Source organism: Suncus etruscus, chromosome 3, assembly GCF_024139225.1.
Source record: "Suncus etruscus isolate mSunEtr1 chromosome 3, mSunEtr1.pri.cur, whole genome shotgun sequence".
NCBI lineage: Eukaryota > Metazoa > Chordata > Mammalia > Eulipotyphla > Soricidae > Suncus > Suncus etruscus.
In genome coordinates this window covers 86,314,646-86,335,295 of record NC_064850.1, presented here as the reverse complement: position 1 = coordinate 86,335,295, position 20,650 = coordinate 86,314,646, and the positions used below count along the sequence as shown (strand labels likewise).

The 20,650-nt window shown below is 36.8% G+C and overlaps 1 protein-coding gene and 2 non-coding genes across 3 annotated transcripts in view; 1 reads left to right on the top strand and 2 right to left on the bottom strand.

Annotated features, from left to right (window-relative positions):
* PGM5 (phosphoglucomutase 5) overlaps nt 1-20,650 on the top strand; it is a 223,434-nt gene that overhangs the window by 43,752 nt on the left and 159,032 nt on the right. The gene's annotated exons all lie outside the window — the stretch shown is intronic.
* On the bottom strand, nt 4,862-4,994 carry LOC126005125 (small nucleolar RNA SNORA51). The gene has a single exon (XR_007494300.1). It is a non-coding gene; the product is annotated as a small nucleolar RNA SNORA51 (small nucleolar RNA).
* LOC126005670 (U6 spliceosomal RNA) lies at nt 14,045-14,151 on the bottom strand. The gene has a single exon (XR_007494711.1). It is a non-coding gene; the product is annotated as a U6 spliceosomal RNA (small nuclear RNA).

Sequence of the window (20,650 nt, the reverse complement as noted above, 5' to 3'; positions counted from 1 at the left end):
CATTTGTTTACTAAAGAAATTGGATTATCTTTTGATATTGATTTATATAAGCTCTTTCTATCTTATAAATACTTTTCAAATAGTATGAATTACAAATGTGTTATTTTTTTTGCCTTAAATTTTATTGATGAGAAATTTGTCATGCTGTTGTGTGAACAATATCTGGAGAGGATGAAGGGGCAGCCTAAGTGGGGATCAGGGACCTCCAGCGCCCACACCCACTTCTTCAGGGGTCATTAAGCGAGGAGTGTCTGTATATACCTTTATAGTTCTGGGTCTGATATCAAGGTCTTTAATCCATTTGGGATTTGACCTTTGTTCATGGTGTTAGCGTGGCTGACCCAGTTTCCCAACACCACTTGTTTTTTGTTTGTTTGTTTTGTTTTGGGCCAGTGATGCTCAGGGGCCAGGGCAGATAGATGCCTTACTGCTTGCACCTCCACTCCAGCCCCATTTGTTGAAGAGGGGTTTCTTTGCTCCATTTTGTGTTTCTTGCACCTTTATCAAAGATAATTGATTGTCTGGGAACATATCTGAATACTCAAGTCTGTTTTTACTGATCTGAGGGTCTGTCTTTATTTCAATACCATGGCTATTTTAATGACTCTGCTTGTAGTACAAATTTAAAGTTGGGGAAAGTGATGCCTCCCATCTTCTTTTTCCTTAGGGGTTGCTTTATCTATTCATGAGTGGTTTAGTATTCCAAATAAACAAATTTCAGGAGTGTGGTTTATCTACATCTTTGAAGAATGTCACGGGTATACTTAGAGGAATTGCATTAAATCTGTGCAATGCTTTGGGGGAGAATAGCCATTTTAATGATGTTAATCCTCCCAATCCATGAGCAGGGTATGTGTCTCCATTTCCTTGTGTCCTCTTTTATTTCTTAAATAACAGGGTTTTTAGTTTTCTTTGTATATGTCCTTCACCTTTTTAGTTAAGTTGACTCTTAAGGTATTTGAGTTTATGTGACACTAATGTGACTAGGATTGACTTTTTTAATGTCCATTTCTTCTCTATCCATTATTCGTGTATTAGAAGGCCATTGATTTTTGTAGCCTGCCACTTTTCTATTTGAATATATTCTTTCTAAAAGCTTTCAATAGAAAACTGTAGAGTTTGCTAAATAAAGTAGCATGCTATTTGCAAACAAAGAGATCTTGACTTCTTCCTTTCCTATCTAGATGTTCTTGATATCTTTTTCTTGCCTAATTGCTATGGCAAATACTTTCAGTACAATGTTAATAGGAGTGGTGAGAGGGGCAACCTTGATTTGTTACAGATATCAGAGATAAGACTTGTAGTTTATCTCCATTGAGAATTTTATTTGCCATTGGCTGGTAGTAGCTATTCAGAAAAGTTAACTTACATTGACTATATTGAGAAAAGTTCTTCTGTTCCCATCTTGTTGAGAGGTTTTATCATGAATGAGTATTGGGAACCTTATCAATGCTTTCATTGTAATCTATTGATATAATTATATGATTTTGATTTTTTCTTTTGTTGATATGGTGTATTATGCTGATTGATTTACGTATGTTAAACCATCCTTGCATTCCTGGAATGAAACCTACTTGGTCATGGTATATGACCTTCTTGATGAGGGGTTGGATTCTTTTTTTTTTTTTTTTTTTGGTTTTTGGGCCACACCCGGCGTTGCTCAGGGGTTACTCCTGGCTGTCTTCTCAGAAATAGGCTCTGGCAGGCACGGGGGACCATAATGGGACACCGGAATTCGAACCAACCACCTTTGGTGTTGGAATCTCTTGCTTGCAAGGCAAACGCCGCTGTGCTATCTTTCCGGGCCCAAGGCGTTGGATTCTATTTGCTAGTATTTGGTTCAGGATCTTTGAATCTCTGTTCATCAGGATTATTGGTCTGTAGTTTTCTTTCTTGAAGCATCTCTGCCAGATTTTGGTATGAGGGAGATGGTAGCTTCATAAAACTATTTGAGAGTGTTTCTGTTTCTTCAATTTCCTGAAAGAGACCAAAAAGAATTGGTAGTTGTTCCTCTTAAAAAGTTTGAAAGAATTCATTAGTGAATCCATCTGGGCCTGGTCTTTTTATTTTTGGGAAGACTTTTGATTACCATTTTAATTTCCTCAGTAGTTATGGGTTTGCTTAGATAGGCTAGATCATTCTGATTCAAAGATTATAAGAAAGATTATAAGAGTTCAACAATGTATCCATTTCTTCTAGGGTCTCTTGTTTTGTGTCATAGAGTTTCTCAAATTAGTCAAATTTTTGGTTGTCTTTAATTTGTTTGCTTTATTTTTTTCTTTATGATTATATTTATATTATATTTATTATATATTTATATATAATATATTATATTATTATATTTATTTATGATTATACTGTAACAGGATCTCTCAATTAACAATTATTTCTTAGTATTTTATATATTTAAAAGATTTGTATACGGGGCCGGAGAGATAGCATGGAGGTAAGGCGTTTGCCTTTCATGCAGGAGGTCATCGGTTCAAATCCCGGCATTCCCATATGGTCCCCCCGGCCTGCCAGGACGCAATTTCTGAGCCTGGAGCCAGAAATAACCCTGAGCGCTGCCAAGTGTGACCCAAAAAACCACAAAAAAAAAAAAAAAAGATTTGTATACTCAAAAATATATAGAATATTCAAATATATTCAAAATATTTATATATTTTGATTTATATATTTGGTGCCTTTAGAAAAGGAAGGGGACAGAGCAATAGCACTGCAGTAGGGTGTTTGACTTGCACGTGGCTGTCCTGGCATATACCCCAGTTTGATTCCCAGTATCTCATACGGTCCTCCAGCCTGCCAGGAGCGATTTTTGAGTGCAGAGCCAGGTGTAAACCCTGAATGTCGCCGTGTGTGGCCCAAAACAAAAGAAATGAAACTGAAAAATTTAATTTTCTAATTCTTTTGCTAGAAATTAGCAATATAATGGCATTTTGAAACTTGACCTGTGTTCTTCCAATAGAAGGGAGGAATCACATACCTTTGGTATTCTCCTGTGATCTACTAGTCTCCTTCAGGTGTTGTTATTAAGCTGTTGATGATGAAGCAAACTCAGTTTAAAAGTTTCTCTCAAAAAAAAAAAAACAAAAACGTTTCTCCCCATGGGGCTGGAGAGATAGTACTATGGGTAGGATGCTTACCTTGCATGTCCCTGATTTTGGCTAATTTCTTGTTGGTTTTTTTTTTTCTCTTTTTTTTTTATTTTTTTGGGCCACACCCATTTGATGCTCAGGGGTTACTCCTGGCTAAGTGCTCAGAAATTGCCCCTGGTTTGAGGGAACCATATGGGACACCAGGGGATCGAACCGCAGTCCTTCCTTGGCTAGTGCTTGCAAGGCAGACACCTTACCTCTAGCGCCACCTCGCCAGCCCCAATTTTGGCTAATTTCTGACTTCCCATGTGGTGATATGAGCACTGTAACGAGTGATCCCTGAGCACAGAGCAAGTAGAAAGCCCTGTGTAGACCTGGTGTGACCCAAATAAAACAAATCAAAGATTTGCCTAGTAGCAAAGAGTAGGGTGTCTAATTCCAATTTCTCCATTTGACTTTCCTTACGTTATTCATTTTAAGAAAAAAGCAATTAGGAGACCACAGCAATAGGATTGTGGGTAGGGCATTTGCCTTGCATGCTACCAACCTGGATTCAATCTCTAGCATCTCATATGGTCCCAAACCTGCCAGGAGTGATTTCTGAGTGCTGAGCCAGAAGTAACCACTTTTTGTTGCCCCAAAACCAAAAAAAAGAAATTAATTAAAGTGTGATAAACAAGGCAAATATGAGGCCACTTCTTAATATAACCTTACTATGAAATTAAGATCTTAAATGTCATAAATCTATCTTAACTATAGATATAAATGTTATTCAGTTGTGAGAAGAATATCAGAATATCATGTCTTTCACCATTATAAAACTTGTAATTTGTAAAAGGACTCTCATAGATTTGATTTTACTTGATTTTTGGAATAATTTAGTAAGTTAACTGGGCAGGCATTATTTAAACTTCTTATCAGAGATGTTAAAAGACTTGCACAAGGTCTTCTACAGCTTATAAGAAAGTGACCTAGGATATGAACTAGATTTTTTTTGCAATTGCCCTGTTATTCAGATAGATTTTTGCTGAGAAATGTTGTTGAGACTACTTCCTAAATTTCTTATTTGGGTAGAAACTTTCTAAACTTGCCCAGGAAAGACTGGCTTCATTCTGTCAACAAAAACCATTTGTCCTCCTTTCTTATGGAAATTTCCCAGTAGTTCTTGATTTCACTTTATGCTTCTTTCCTAATAAATCTCTGTTTCGGTCAGAAACCAGAGGCCTTACTTAGAAATTTCACAAAGGACCTGTTCTGATATGTAAGCATCCATTTAAAAGGATTATTCATGCTTGCTGGTTGGGATTCAGAATTCTGTGGGGCTCTGACGTGGTGATTTGTTTTGGGCATCTGATCTGTTGTGGAGCTCCCATGTGGATTCTCCTGATGGACACCATAAAAGCTTCTTTCTTCTTAAGTGAAATAAATGTAGTTTCAAAATCTTATCTTGATAATAGTTTCCCACTTAAGTTTTTTAAATAATGAAATCAGGGGAATATGTTCATAAAAGCCAGTTCCCAAAGGAATAACAATGGAGAGTCTGAGACACATTCAGTGATGTACTTGCCTGAAATTTTTGGATTCCAGAATCAGGCCGGATGTACTCCTGAAACTGATTAATTATTTAGAAGACAAACTGTCATTATTCACAGATAATTGTTGTTCCCCAAGGAAAGGTTTTCAGTGTCTTTAATTTCTACTTTTATAGTGTTACTTAAACAAGGATTCCATTTATCATAGGATAGTACAGTTTTATTTTATTTTATTTTTGTCCCCCAATTCACAATACAGACCAGGCAAAGGGTCTGGGTTGAGGTGTATATGGGGTGCATTTACTGTACCTCCTCTTTCTATACAGTCAGTGTAAAGAACACAGCCTGTGGGAAGAATTGGAAGGCCTCATCTTTTTTTTCTTTTTTTTTGTATATATATATATACATAGATATATATACATATATATATATATACATACATACAAAAATATCCTTCACCAGTGCAACATTCCCATGACCAATATAACAAAATGTGACTGAATGAGGGAAGTAGAAAGCCTGTCTAGAGTACAGGCCTGTGTGGGGTGGGGAAGAAGGATAGTAGAGTTTTAGTCTTGAAAATGGCATTTACTTTTTTTAGGAGGGGTGTTTGGGCCACACCCATTGACACACAGGGGTTACTATTGTCTCTGCACTCAGAAATTGCTCCTGGCAGGCACAGGGGACCATATGGGATGCTGGGATTTGAACCACCATCTATCCTGGATCGGCTTCATGCAAGGAAAACACCCTACTGCTGTGCTATCTCCAGCCCCCCAAAATGGCATTCTTTTGAGACTGTGTTAGTCTGAATATGTCTGATTTGTGATTTCAGATGAGTCTCTTACTGAAATCATTTTGGTTCAAGTGATTTGAAAAATACAGCACATTAAAAATATATTTGTGGCCCAAAATCTGTCTCCACTCCACGTGGAGGTATTAAGTAATCCTCTGCGTCATCATCCTTCAATAATATTTATGAAGCTCCCATCTGCATTGGGGCTATTTCAAATGCTGTGCCGAACAAGGCAAACACATGCAGACTTTAGTTCTTCCCATTAGAGATATTTACAGTCTCAGAAAAGGCGAGCATCTTTGAGTACATTGCATGATGCCAGATCTGAAAAGTATATTTTGTCTGCAAGGGAAATCATGCATGATCCACTCTCTATAAATATGGTAGTAAAGAAATTCACATTCTTCTACTTATTATTTACCTTTTGTGGTACTCTTTTTCTTATCTTACCTTATCTTTTTGTTCCAAATACTGTGAGGCTAAGGGCTTACTTCTGTCTCTAGTCAGGGATCACTCCTAGTAGTAATCAGGGGACCATCTCTGAACTAACAGAGCATGAACCCAGGTAGAGTACATTCAAGACAAGTGCCTTACCCACTGTCAACCCTTTGCTACTCTTGGCTTTTCACTAATTGTTTTAGTTTTTTTTTTTTAATTGCCAATACTGGTGGTACTCAAGGATTACTCCTGGCTCTGTACTCAGGAATCACTCATGGTGGTGGTGTTAAGGGGACCAGATGGGATGTTGGAGATTAAACCCAGGTTGGCCATGTGCAAGGCAAATGCCCTATATGCTGTGCTATCACTCTGGACCATATATCACTGTTTTGTTTTGTTTTTTTACTCAAGAAATAGTTTTTGCATGTCACCCTTTGACCTGAGCAAAAGCCAAGATTGCTATAAACAGATGACTGGTTGTTACAACCAGGACTCGACAGTAGACATCCGGGGACCAACAACAACAACAACAATAGCAATGAAAAGCTCTAGCCTAGCTTTTGGTCTACAATCTATTCAACAAACAAGATCTCCAACTCCAGAGGTCTGACTGAGACAACCACAACTGAACGGGTCTTCCAGAAACAGAACGAAAGACTTTATCCCAGGCTCCATCCTAGGAACAACTTAATGACCAAGACCACCAACTACAGAAGATGGATTAAAATGACACTGAAGAAGCAGAATGGCTAGAACCACAAAGAAAGACTCCATCATAAGCTCCATTCCTTGAGCTGCACAGTCACCAAGATCTCTAGATGAAGCAGAAGTATTCCATACACCACGAAAGCACCAAGGGGAGAGTAAATGATCATACAAGGAGTCTACCGTTAATCCCATGACAGTATTCTTCAGGGGTGGAGAACCCTGTAACTCCTAGGCCAAGGGAATTCCCTCTATAATAGCCCCAATACTTAATGTGCCTATGCAGGGAAAAAAAGAAAAAAAAACGCAAAATAATCATCTTTCCACACATTTATTTATTTATTGATCGATTTTTGACGTCTTTATTTTGGTGTAGATATTGAAGTTGATACCTCCAATTCTATTTTATTTCATTTCATTTTATTTTATCTTATCTTTCTCTTTTTGCACTCCAGCATGATTTGATTTCAGAACCAAGACTATTGTGTGGTGCTTGTCTTTATTCCTGTAGTGCTCACTAGATATTTAATTTGATATTTCTTTCTGTATTGTTGTGGTGTCTCAATTACCTTTCTCATGTCCTCTCTCAAACTGACGTTGAAAGCCTCTAGAGGGTCTCCGCCCATTTTCAGCATATTTTACTTCTTTTTATTGTTTTTGTTTTTGTTTTCTGTTTTTGTTTTTTTTCTTATTTTGTACCCACATTATATTGCTTTTCTTTCCTTCAAACAAAACCACATAACAAGATTTATCTAGCTCCGCCTCTTAAATAGAGGGGTACGACCCCTGGGACCCAGGGAAACAAGAGAGGGTACCAGACCAAACAGATATGTGACCACTAATAGTAAGCTAGACAAAGAGGGGAGCATCTACTCTAGCAGCCCAGGGGGTGATGGTGGGGTATATGGGTTGCAGAAAGGAAACTGGGATGGGGGGAGGACAAATTTGGTGATGGGTATTCCCCTGATTCAATGTTAATATGTACCTAAAATACTACTGTGAAAGATATGTAAGCCATTATGATCACAATAAAAATTAAAAAAAAAAGAAATAGTTTTTGTTTTCTGTAATTTAGGTAAGGCTCCAATACTCTTGTACAATGTATAGTCTAATAAAGGAGAAATACACCAGTAAAAGAATTACATATATAAAAGCTACAATAGATCTCTAGGGAAATTAACTTGGCAAATAATAATTGATGGATATAAAGCATTTTATTTAGAGAGGTGGTTGGTTAAAAACGCTGAAGAAACTATGGATAGGACCAGAGATCAAAAACATGAGGTTGGATCTAGCTATGATACTTGGAAGAGAAATGGCTTATAATGCATGTGAAAATACTTATTTTTCAGAATTGTAGTCAACAAATATTTCTTGCCAGTCCCTAATTTGAATTATGTCCTGTAGCTTTATCTTAAACATATTCAGCTGGTCATTGGAATCCAGACAGTGTTAATCCTGTAAGTATGCAAGTATTTACTGATCTATGCTATTACAGCTTTTAGATCTGTGCTAAGATCAGTTATGATGGACAACAGCAATGGGAGAGAAAGTAGTGGGAGACAATATGCAATTACTGTGTCTTCTGTACATTGCTTCTGCTACAGAATCATGGAAATGATTTTGTATAAGTGGATAAATATGTTCAGGTGTCCTATATTAAAATGTTTCAATAAAATTCTTTGTTAGTTATTTTTGTAGGACTCTTCACAACTGATTCAGTTAAGATCAAGGCAGGAATGGTGTTTATTAAAGAGAACTTAATAATAGCAACTAATAACCAGTCCACAGAAATATAGGTGAAGTTAATTAAGGAAGCATGAAGTGAAGAATAGAAGAGGTACTCCAGGATTCCTAACAGCAGAAAATATAATAGCCCCAGGACTGAAGAGTGAAGAAGAGACATCAGGGTATAATCATTGCTTGCTAAACACTGAGATTGTGAACAGGCTGCTAGACAGAGGTATGAAGTTTGAGTATCCATATTTCTGTATTTTTCCACTTTGTAATCTTTTATTGATCATTTTTTTCTGTTTCTTGTTGACCAAACCTGACTGAGTTGAGAAACCTGTGGATCTCAGTCTCTTACATAATGATCAGGGAAGAGATGAGCAATTTATATTGGAAAAATAATGAGAGATTGTCCAGAGATAAACATGATGAACTCATCTCTCTGTGCCTGAGATCCCCCCAAAAGGAGAGAAGACTAGAAGATAATCAAATAGATGTTACGAAGAATACTGGCTATGTATTAATAATTCTTAGTTTGCCTCCTTCCAGCTCATAAAAAATTACCATTATTATTTTCTTTTTTCATGTTATAAATGAGTTTCAACATCTTTATATGCTGAAGAGATTTGGACTGTTTCTTTCTATTATTGCTTTTTTTTCATTCTTTTCTTTCTTTTTTATTTTATTTTATTTTATTTTATTGGTTTTGGGCCAGGCCTGTGATGCTCAGGTGTTACTCTTGGCTCTGTGCTCAGAAATAGCTCCTGGTTCGGGGGACCATATGGGATGCTGGGGGATCAAACAAAGGTCTATCCTAGGTCAGCTGTGTGCAAGGCAAAAGCCCTACCGCTGTGCTATCGCTCCAGCCCAGCATTCATCTTTCTCTGTTTTTATAACTTTTGTGTTTTCACATATTCACTTCTTAAACTCCTTGGCTTATATGTCTTTTCTATTATTGCTTTTTTAATCTTTAGTATATTGTTCTAATGTGGTATTTTTCCTCTTCTTTTTCTGCCCCTCTGGTTTTTTTAAAAATGTACTTGCAGGAATGTGTAGTAGAGTCAAAATCCTTACCAAATTTTGGCAATTTCCTTTTCAGCCTTCTTCCAACACAATAGTTGGTCATCTGTCTGGAGTCTTCAACTGTCCATTCAACTAACTGCTAGGACACTGCCATTGGTTGAATTTTAGAGTAATAATCTATAGAGAGGGGGGTCAACTATATCTATCTAAAAGAAAAAATATCTTATATTAAGTGGGCCTACCTGTGCTGTTTAATCTCATGTTCAGTACTAAATGTCCCTGAACCTGGAAAGGCATAGATAGATTCTCAGTAATAGTCTACTTTCTTTGATGCTTGATCTACTTTCTTTTGTTCTTTTTGTTTTCATCTACTGACATTGATAAAACAAAACCTACTAATAGTGACTCAAGTCACTATTTGAGTAAAAACATTTCAGTGTTTTTTCAGACTTGATATCTAATGACCAAGTTTGTTAGAAAAAAAATTTGTATAAGCCTTTAATGATCTGAATTTGAAAGCATGTAGCCTTCATCACCTTCCCATATAAACAAAAAATAAACCAGTTTTAGAATTTAACATTCTGGCCTGCTACATCTCAAGAATTATTTACCACCCTTTGGCTCTATTTTAGGAATGGTACATTCATTAAGAATAGTAAGGTCCCAGTCTTAGCCCTTCCATTGATTTACTTCTCATTGGTTGGTCTTTGTAAAGTAATTCTCACCACTGGATAATTTGACTACTACTGAAAAAAGTTTCTTTAACATTACCAGGCATAATTTTTATTAGCATCGTAAGTGGGCATTTCAAAGATCTCTGATAAAAGTAAATGGCTTTTTGATTGGTATAGAGAATCATCCCTTATGAATAACAGTTCCCATCAGCCATGAGGCTTGCATTTTCCACAATGTCCTAATATGTTAGTTAGGTGCAGGTAGCTATGTGATCTTTGGAATTACTGTCACCTGCTTCCTTCTTTGTGGTCAGCCTGAATACTAATATATGAATTGCAGTCTTGTTTAGAGCTGGAACAACTAAGATTTCAAGAACATTAGTCAAATTGTGCAAGCCCAGTGTAATTCTGGACATATGCTTTGCCACGCTGTGAGGGAAGGTTGGCATTTGAAAAATGGTTCTAAATAAAAAGAGAAAAGTGAGAGATTGTCTTTGGTCTGAGGATCCTTCTGGAGTAAAAGAACCAACCTTGAATTGGATTTTGTAATGCTCACTAAAGCTGAAAAAAATTGATCCTAGAATTTATTATTATCATCATCATTATTATTTAATTTATTATTACTTAAGGTAGTTATTTACCAAGTTTCTCATAGTAGACTTTCAAGTACAGTAGAGAATGTTCTAATACTAATACTGTTAACTACACCAATGTCTCCAAGTCCAAGTTCCCTCTGCCTCCACGCCTGCCTCCTCTACAGTCATATTTAAAATTTTTGCTATTGTAGTTTGGACTTCCTGCTTACAGTGTTGTTGGTGCTGTGGTTTAGATATATTGATATACTGTTAAGTCTGGAACTCAGGATCTTCTACCAAAAAGATCACCAGGGAGACAGGCAGTAATGTAAATGCAAGGGTGTTTATTCCAGCATGCTGGGGTCCAACATCTAAGAAATGAGAGCCTCAAGAATGGCTCACATGTCAAATTTAAAAGGGATATGAGGCTCAGTCTAGGGGATCTCCACCTCTGGATATTGATATTTTAAAATTATTGATCCTTAGTACAAGGTTTAGCTAGGATTGGTTGTAGTTCAAATGTAGCTTCTGACAATTGGTTATGGAGAGCTGACAGCTCAGTGAGGGATGATCAGGCATCTCCAGATCCATGGTGCTGTTGTTATCTGGCTATCTGTCAGCTACTGTTTAGCCTTATATAGATGTATTTCCTGGTATTTACCCCCAGAGTCTGGTTTTAGGAACTGGATGTTCTTCTGGGCCTAGTCTTTCTACCTTAAAACTGCAGGCTGTCATGGCTGCACTTTGGCTCAGCAAAGCCAAGTTTACAGCAGTTAACTTCCTTAAGCAAGCAGAGTACAGAAGCCAAAGCAATGTTATTTATAAAGGCACAATGTATTCTAATTTTAACATTTATGTTACAGTTAATTCTAAATCTTAGATTCTAACAATGTCACATCTCTATACTATCCATATGCCTGAGGCCCTTGCTCTTATTTCCTCCCATCCATCTCTTCTTACTTGTTCCCTCAATTTCTTTCCTTCCCTATCCTCACTTATGTAGTGTAGGGCTAAGGGTAATCTAGGTATCCCCCACTGGATACCTTGTATTTTCATGTCCTGTTATTCTATATACCACAAATCTATGAGATCAACTCATATTTATCCTTCTTCTGACTTCAGTCACTTAACATGATATCCTCCAGTTCCATCAAATTATATCAAATTACATAATTTTGTCCTTCCTTACAGGTGCATAGTTTTCAATTGTGTATATACCTAACCTCTCTTTCACCATTCATCTGTCTTTGGACACCTCAGTTAAATTCATAATTTTGCTATCTATTGCTAAGTATTACAGTGAATGATGGCATGTCTATGTCCTTTAGAATGAATGTAAAAACTCCCCCCCCCCAAAGGTTTTAAATGGATTTAGAACCTCAATCTCATTGTATTAAATCTGGGTCAGTTGAACACTGCTAACATGATTGCTAAGCAGCATATATTTCAGTTAATTTCTCAGTAGGAAGGAATAATTTCTCAGAAGTAAGGATCCAAAGACAATTCATAGGGAAACTTAAGATGCCCTGCAGTATTTTGCTTGCCCTTCAGAAAATAAGAGGGTGAATGCATGAATGCATTCATCTCCACAGTGAACTCTGTTACAGTATCTTATTCAATTTCCATCCAAGTCTTTCAAAGAATTTTGTTACTCACCATTATTGACATTTTATTCATGAAAAAATATAAAGTTGAAAAGTTAAGTAATGACTCAATTCACGCATCAAACAAGGCACATACAGGATGGTACCAGAAGATTTAATTGATAGTCATTTGTGTGTTTGTGTATTCTCAAACCTCTGTTGTATAAATTATATCTGGTAGGCATACGTATGTCTACCCAAATATTTTTTATAATTTTGACCTTGAGTATCACTAATGATTAGTAAAACTCTGGAAGAAACATTTCCTGGTTTCCAGGAATATGTTGACTAGAATTCAGGTGAGGTTGAAATTTTGTGCCCTTGCACCTGGATTCATGTGAAGTAGTTATCAAACACAGGGAATGCCCTAAAAGACATTTCTCAGGTTACAACTTTTCTCTGTTACAGATTGTGTAAAATATTTTATTTAGTTTTTATTTCTTCTACAAGAATAGAACAACTTCTGTTTTGATCACAGAACAACATTGTTTATTAGAAACATAAAGATATCAGTTAAAGCAGTGGATTCCTATTGTAAATAATAAATGAGAAGTTAAGTATAAGATATTTATAAAAATATGAAAACAAATTTCTTCAATCTCCTGGCTATGTGCCCATGTAGGTAGGTAAGTAAGGATGAGATCCAGACTAAAGCATCCTGCATTACGTCTCTGATTAGGTTTCTACATGAAGTTTATGTTTGATTTTTGAGATTCCAGATTATTTTAGTCTCCCTTTTGCACCTGTATAACCCAGGAAAACTCCTGGGTGATTTGGTGCCTGTATTTAAGAATGTAAATTTCTATCTAGGAAATAGTTGGTCTTTTAGGAGTTTTGTGCTGCAAAAGAGAAAAAACTAGCTGTAAGGAAATCAAGAAGGAAACATTTTGGTTCACATAACTGAACTTGTGTTGACCTCAAGTGAACCTTGATCTATAGCTCTGATGGCACTGTTTTTTGACCTATATTGTTTTGTTTCAGAAGGTGTTACTCTCACTTGAAGCCACACTACCTTGGGCTCTCCGAGCTCTTTTTTAGGGATGTAGATGTCCTTAGAATGTTCAGATAACACTAAGAATCCCATTTTGTGGAAGAGGGTGAGAGACAAAGCTTTTCTAGAAAGGAAAACTCTAGAAACTCTAGTTAGGAACAAATCTAGAAAGAAAATATATCCCTCCCTCCTTTCCTTTCTCTTCCTTCCCTCCCTTCCTTCCTCTCTCCCTCTCTTCCTTCCTTCCTTCCTTCCTTCCTTCCTTCCTTCCTTCCTTCCTTCCTTCCTTCCTTCCTTCCTTCCTTCCTTCCTTCCTTCCTTCCTTCCTTCCTTCCTTCCTTCCTTCCTTCCTCCCTCTCTCCCTCCCTCCTCCCTCCCTCCTCCCTCCCTCCTTCCTTCCTTCCTTCCTTCCTTCCTACCCTACTAAACAACAAAACTACAGAAAATCTCACTGATGAACACTGATGGAAAAATCCTTAATAAAATCTTATAAAACTGGGGAAGGGTTAAAAAAAAAAACCAACTTAGCAAACTGAATCTAACAACACATCAAAAAAACTATATCACATGACCAAGTGGGTTTTACCCTGGGGATACAAGGATGCTTGTAATTTGATGTAAATCAATCAACATCAAAAAATCACTTCAGTAAAAGGAAGAATAAAAATCATATGATGCAGATAAGTCATTTGACAAGGTATTAGGTAGGATTCCTTCTCTTTAATATTTTGGAAGAGTCTAAGGATCAGTGGTAGTAACTCTTTCCTAAATGTTTGATAAAACTCACCTGTAACCTCATCTGGTCCTGGACTTTTATTCTTGGAGATATTCTTTTTTTTTTTTTAATATGGAATGCTTCATGAATTTGCGTGTCATCCTTGCGCAGGGGCCATGCTAATCTTCTCTGTATCGTTCCAATTTTAGTATATGTGCTGCCGAAGCGAACACAGAGATATTCTTAATTACTGTTTCAATTTTCTTTCTTGTGATTGCTTGTTTATTAGGCTTTCTACTTCCTCATTCAGTATTAGGAGATTATATGTTTACAGAAATCTGTATATTTCTTCTAATTTCTCTAGCTTAACAGAGTACAGTTGTTCATAATTAGCTCTCATGATGTCTGTATTTCTGGGGGTTTTGTTGTAATTTCTCCCCTTTTATTTCTGATCCAATTTATTTGAGCATTTTCTTTTTTTTCCTTGTGAGTTTTAATAATTAAAACTTAATTATATATAATTAAGACTTAATTATATATTAAGACTTAATAAAATAATGTCAATAATTTGTTTGTCTTGCTTATTTTTTAACAAAACCAGCTCCTGATTTTATCAATTTTTTGTATTGTTTTAGTTGTTTCTATATTGTTGATTTCTGCTCTGATTTTTATTATTTCTTTTCTTCTGCTTTTGTTTGGGTTCCTTTGTTGTTGGTTTTTCAGATATTTAAGATGTCGTTGATTTAAGGGTTGTTGATTTTAGTTTTTTATTTCTTTTTTTCCTTATGTAGGTCTACATCTCAATGAATTTCCCCATAATTACTGATTTCTTTGTGTCCCATAGATTTTGGTAATTTGTTTCTTTATTAGTCTCAAGGAATCTCTATTTCTTCCTTGATTTCCTTTTTGAACCAGCTGTTGTTGAGCAACATGTTGTTAAGTCTCCACTTGTTAGACTTTTCTCCACATTTTCTTTTTACAATCAATTTTGATCTCTGAGCATTGTGGTTTGATAGTATGCTTGATATAATTCTTTTGTTTGTTAGATAGAGGTCTGTGTTTGCAAACTTGAACCTCCATCTAATCCCATGCACAAAGGTCAAATCCAAATGGATTAAAGACCTTGATATCAGACCTGGAACCATAAGGTAAAAAGAACATGTAGGTCAAACACTCCATGACATTGAGAATAAAGGCATCTTCAAGGAGGAAACACCACTGTCCAAACAAGTGGAAACAGAGATAAAGAAATGTGATTACATTAAACCGAGGAGCTTCTGCACCTCAAAGGAAACAGTGGCTAGGATACAACGGCCACTGATGGAATTGGAGAATCTATTCACCCAATACCCAGTCAGATAAGGGATTCACATCTAAGATATACAAAGTACTAATAGAACTTAACAACATATAACCCCATCAAAAAATGGGGAGAAATGAACAGACATTTTCTCAAAGAAGAAATACAAAAGGCCAAAGGCACATGAAAAATTGTTCCACATCACTAATCATCAGGTGGGAATGCTGTCTAGTCCAACCTTTCTGGAAAACAACACGGATTCCTCAAAAAAACTGGAAATTGAGTTCCCCTATGATTCAGCTATACCACTCCTAGGGATATACCCTAGGAAAACAAAGACACAGTACAAAAATGCCCTCTGCATGCCTATGTTCATTGCAGCTCTATTTACAATAGCCCAAATCTGGAAATAACCCAGATGTTTGACAACAGATGAGTGACTAAAAAAACTGTGGCACATCTACAAAATGGAATACATGCAGCAGGGCCAGAACAATAGCACAGTGGTATGGCTTTTGCCTTGCATGCAGCCTACCTGGGACCGACAAGGGTTCAATTCCTAGCATCCCATATGGTCCCCTGAGCCTGCCAGGAGCGATTTCTGAATACAGAGCCAAGAGTAACCCCTGAGCACAGCCAGGTGTGGCCCTTCAAAAACAAAAACAAATAAACTAACAAAAAGAAATACTATGCAACTGTCAGAAAAAATGAAGTCATGACACGGAAGAACAGAACTCCTAGAACCACAAAGAAAGACTTCATCATAAGCTCCATTCCTTGACCTGTGCAGCTATCAAGATTTCTAGTTACAGAGGTCTGATTTTATCGCCCATGACCAAGCAGAAGTCTTCCATACACCACAAAAGCAACAAGGGGAGAGTAAATGAACAGACAAGAAGTCTACAGTCAATCCCATGACACTATACTTCAAGGGTGGAGAAACCCTATATCTCCTAGGCCAAGGGAATTCTCTCTCTAATGCCCCCAATATTTACTATGCCTATGCAGAAAGAAAAAAAAGGCACAAAATAATCTTTTTTAATATATTTATTTATTTTTTTATTTTTTTATTATTTTTATTTTTGGGAACTTCTTTGTTTTGGTGTAGATATTGAAGTTGATGTCTCCAATTTTATTTCATGTTATTTTATCTTTCTCTTTCTTTTTGAGCTCTGGCATGGTTCTATTTCAGGACCGAAACAATTATGTGGTGCTTGCCTTCAGTGCTGTAGTGCTCATTGGATATTTATTTGATATTTCTTTTTGTATTGTTGTGGTATTTCAATTCCTTTTATTCCTGTCCTCTCTCAAACTGAGGTTGAGAGCCTTGAGAAGGACTACACACATTTTTGGCTTATTTGATTTCTACCCCCACTTGATTGCTTTTCTCTTCTTCAAACAAAGCCACATAACTTGAACTATCTACTTCTGCCTCTCAAATAGAGGGGGAAATAAGGAAGGGTACCAGGACCAAACAGATATATGATTACTATGTAGTAAGCTAGACACAGAGGGGACCACTTACTCTAGCAGCCCAGGGGTGAGGGTGGGGAAATGGGATGCAGGATGGGAACGGGAGTGGAGGAAGGACAAATTTGGTAATGAAAATTTCCCCTGATTCAATGTTAATATGTACCTAAAATACTACTGTGGAAGATATGTAAGCCAATATGATCAAAATAAAAATTATATAATAAAATAAAAAAAGAAAAATGAAGTCATGAAATTTTCCTATACATTGATGGCCATGGAAACTATGCTGAGTGAAATGAGTCAGAAGGAAAAAGATAGACACAGAATAGTCTCACTCATCTATGGGATTTAAGAAAAATAAAACACAGTATAGTAATAATAACAGAGACAATAGAGGTGAAGTTTGAGAGGACCAGCCCATGATATGATGAAGCTTACCACAAAGATTGATGAGTGCAATTAGAAAAATAATTGCACCAACAACATCATGATAATGGTAGTTAGTGAGAGAAATAGAATGCCTATCTTGAAGACAGGCAGGGGGGTGGTGGAGGAGGCAGATGGGGGCAATGGTGGTGGTAAATGGGGGAATACTTTATATGACTGAAACCCAACTACAAACATGTTTGTAATTATAGTAATTAAATAAATATATTAACTTAAAAATTCTTACATTTGTGAATTTTTGTAAGTTAGACTTGTGTCCTAAAATGTGGTATATCCTAGATGTTTCATCTGCACTAGAGAAGAATGTATATTCAGGTGTTTGAGAATGAAATGTCCTGTATAGACCTCAATAGAGCCAGCTTTTCTAGTTTCTCATTTAGGGCTCTTATGGCCTTGTTAATGTTCTGCCTACTGAATCTATTTAGCGTTGATAGTGGCATGTTGAAATTTTCCACTACTATCTTGTTTCCATCCATGCTTTCCTAGGTTTATGAGCAAAAGCTCTAATACTTTGTTTTTGACTTTATATTTTGTGCATCAATGTTTATCAAAGTTAAAACTTTTTGGTTTATATTTCCCCTGATCAGTAAGTCATTTCCATCTTTGTCTCTAAGTACTTTCTTCAGGTTGAATGCAATTTGTTCTAAATATGACTGTCCCAGCTTTTTGTTTGTTTATTTTCCAGTAGTTCTGTAATTGTTTTTCATCCACAGTTTTGGAAGAGGAGGGCAGACAGACCCAATATCAGAACAGGTGGTGGGCTGAGGGAACAGATTGGGGGTAGAGATTGGCAGTGGCACTGACAGCCTGGAGTGTCCTGGTTGATATTGGGACCAGAAGGTTCCTCCCTCAAATGATGCCTCTGAGATAGGAAAGCAGACAGGTTGGGTGTCTGGATGGACAGCAAGCTGAGTGAACATCTTGTGGGAAGAGATTGGTGGTGACTGACTCCAGTTTTTTTTTTTTTAATTTGTTTTTTCATTGACTCCATTCTTAATGTGAATGTTTGAAGAATGTTTTCAAATCATGATAACATATCCTACAGACTGATTTTTTTGCTACTATGTGAGCGAGGGGAGATAACGTGTGTGGCAGAGAGATGAGAAAGAAACTAACAGAGACAGAGAACACATAGGTTAAGGTGTATGAACATCTCTGCCTACCAGTGTTCACAAATGAACTGATACTTGAAGTGAGATGTAGTACTCTCTGACCTTTGCTTCAGAGTACAGATGTCCTAGGTTTGAGTTCTGCCTCCTCTGAGTTGTGGCTCTGTGAATTTGGGCTTGTTTCCTAATCAGAGTCATCTCTATTTAAAGAGAGCGATCCCTAAACCCTTTTCACTGAAAAAACAAAATGAAGTAATGTAAGGAGATGGCTAAGCAGTGCTAGTTTACAGTCAGAACTCAACGAAAAAAATAGATATTATCATAGTAATAAACTTTTAATGAGTACAAACACAAGAATGGCCAGTCAATTTTAAGAACTGCTCATTAGTTCTTCCATACTGAGAAGCTGGGTCTAAACCTTAACCATGGATCTCTGCACTTGTATCTTTTATCCTTGGTGTAGACAATAGTGAGGTACTCCTTGCTATAGTTATCTCACATTTCATAGTACAACAAATAGCATTCTAGAAGACAGCTGAAGGAACCTCAAGTATTTATCTTTTGTGGGTGGAGTACCATACCCAGCTGTGCTCAAGCACCACATATATAAGTAATGATTGTAAGCAATGCTTGCTAATTTACCTTTGCTTTTAAACATACAAATGCTAAACCTTTTTTTTTAGAGATCAAGGATCAGTCTTATAATACTTTTTTTTTTATGGGGGGGAGGGTTTAGCTTTAGGTCATACCCATTGGTGCTCAGGGTTTACTCCTGGCTCTGTGTTTAGGAATCATTTCTAGTAGAATTCAAGGAGCTATCTGTAGTGCCAGGGATTTATCCCAAGAAGGCCTTATGCAAGTCAAGTGCTATACCTCCTAGAACCTATCACTCCAGTCCCTCACTATCTTTTGATCTTTAACTTGTTCCTTTTTCAGTGTGGGTACACACCTGACAATAATCAAGGTTTACACTTGGCTCTGTGATTAGGGGTCACCCATAGTGGTGCTTAGGGGTCCATATATGGCTCTGAGCAACAAACCAGAGTCAACTGCACGAAAGACAAGTGCTTTATCTCCTTATCATTTTGATCCATAATCTTTAGTTTATCTTCTTATTATTAGGCTTAAAGTTGTTTAAAGTTACTTCAGTGTTTAATCGCTATGAAATATTCCCTAGAATATATATTGAACACTAAAACATCTCTTTAGGAAACTTTTTTTTTTTTTATTTCCTGACACAGCATAAGGCTTTTTTTTTTTTTTTACAACAAAACTTTTTGTATGATGACCAAAACCACCTCAGTTTTCCTATCACTAATTTCATTGATTAAATTTTGACTTTTGGGGCCAGAGCAATAACACAGCAGGTACGGCATTTGTCTTGCATGTGGTTGACCCAGTTTCAATATCCAACATCCCAAATGGTAACCCAATCTTCTGAGTGCAAAGCCAGGAGTAAACCCTGAGCACTGCTAGGTGTGGCACAAATTTTTCTTTTGCTTTGAATTATATGCGCACACACCTATATGTAACCATATTATATATCTCTATATATTCATCAGTATGCAATGTGGTTTGAGTTCATAATGTTAGCACTTGAACATCTCATAATATGTTCAGTAGTTCAGCCAAAAGATAAAAGTGTAAAATAAAAGAAACACCATGACCCAGCAGAGTGCTCTCTGATATACTTGTGTGCAAGGATAAGAGGTCAGAGGAGAAATTCCTGAAAGTGACTTTCTTTGTACTAATGTAATACACTCTACTTCCTTTCCCAACAGTTATCATCTCAATCCCAATTTAATGTTATAATGTTCACTTCCTGCTTTTATAATGACTTTTAAAAGAATTTATAAGCTTTTTCGTAGTCCCTTTATCTCCAAATTCCTTTGATACACTAGGGAGAAACTTGGGAGGTGAGAGAAGGGTTGGATATGCCTCCACAAATGGGATTTCTTTACAGGACTCTTATCAGAGAAAGTGGGAGCCAGGATTGTGAGGAATTTGAAAGTGAGGACTGATTTAGGTTTATGGAGGAAACTTCTATTGAGGTCCATCTCCTGGTATAGGTCAGAGACCAAGAAGCGGGTGGGTAGTGCTAGCTGATAATGACCTTGAGCCAGGACAGGACAAATCAGAAAGAAAACCCACAGAGATGTGGAAGGACTAAAAACCAGAAAAGGAGATGTGAGAGGATGTGTGTAGGTATTTTAATTGTTACAACCAATCTTCATCACTTTCCAAAACAGAGTTTGTCAATGCTGACTTTCTTCTCCACTGCGTGCACCAAGACTCACATTCCTTTCAGCTCATTGCTTACCTCTCTTGGGTAGAGCTCACTTTTGTTTGTGTTTCTAGATAGTAAGATGTCCAGCAATCATGTCTGTATTTTAGGAAACTACT